Genomic DNA, 721 nt, shown 5'->3' on the forward strand with positions numbered 1-721 from the left:
GAATATGCATCTGCTATTGTTCCACCGAAGATCAATGATGTAAAATTAAAGATTGACTCCACTATTTACCAATTGCTCAAACTTGCGGGGTATTCTCAAAACTCTACAGATGATGACCCTCACCAGCATTTGACGAACTTCGTGGGTGTGTGTGCCCAACATGCAGAATGTTGTTCCAGATGATGTTGTTCGGCTGAGAGTTTTCAAATACTCTTTAGCCGGTGAAGCGAGAGTTCGGCTTGAGAAGCTACCCCATAACACTATTCATACGTGGGGAGAGCTTGTTGTTGTTTTTCTTAAGAAATGGTTTTCGCGAAGCAAGAAAGCTGAGATTCGTGACAAGATATATGATTTCAAACAGCTTCCGAGGGAACAACTATTTGAAGCTTGGGAGAGATTCAAGGAATATTTGCAGAAGTCTCCTAATCATGGTTTTCCAGATAATATTTTGATGGAGAAGTTCTATGGAGGGCTAGATCCATTGACACAAGCATTCGCAAACAATGCAGCTGGTGGGTGTTTTATGGACAAGACTTATTCCTGAATCACTCAGTTGGTTGATAGGCTTACTACTCACAATCAAGCATGGCATTCAGGTGGTACTGACAGTGTAGCTTATGGAGCTCCAATGATCCAAAACATTGTGAAGGAGAACCAAGAAATTCAGCAGATGCTAGCTCAGATAGCAACCAATATTTCTTTGCTGACTAAGAGACTTGAT

General features: G+C 41.3%; 1 non-coding gene across 1 annotated transcript; it reads right to left on the reverse strand.

Annotated features, from left to right (window-relative positions):
* Nucleotides 1–329: 329 nt before the first annotated feature.
* LOC132612394 (small nucleolar RNA R71) lies at nucleotides 330–435 on the reverse strand. The gene has a single exon (XR_009571761.1). It is a non-coding gene; the product is annotated as a small nucleolar RNA R71 (small nucleolar RNA).
* Nucleotides 436–721: the final 286 nt, after the last annotated feature.

The sequence above is a fragment of the Lycium barbarum genome, chromosome 9 (assembly GCF_019175385.1).
Source record: "Lycium barbarum isolate Lr01 chromosome 9, ASM1917538v2, whole genome shotgun sequence".
Taxonomy (NCBI): domain Eukaryota; kingdom Viridiplantae; phylum Streptophyta; class Magnoliopsida; order Solanales; family Solanaceae; genus Lycium; species Lycium barbarum.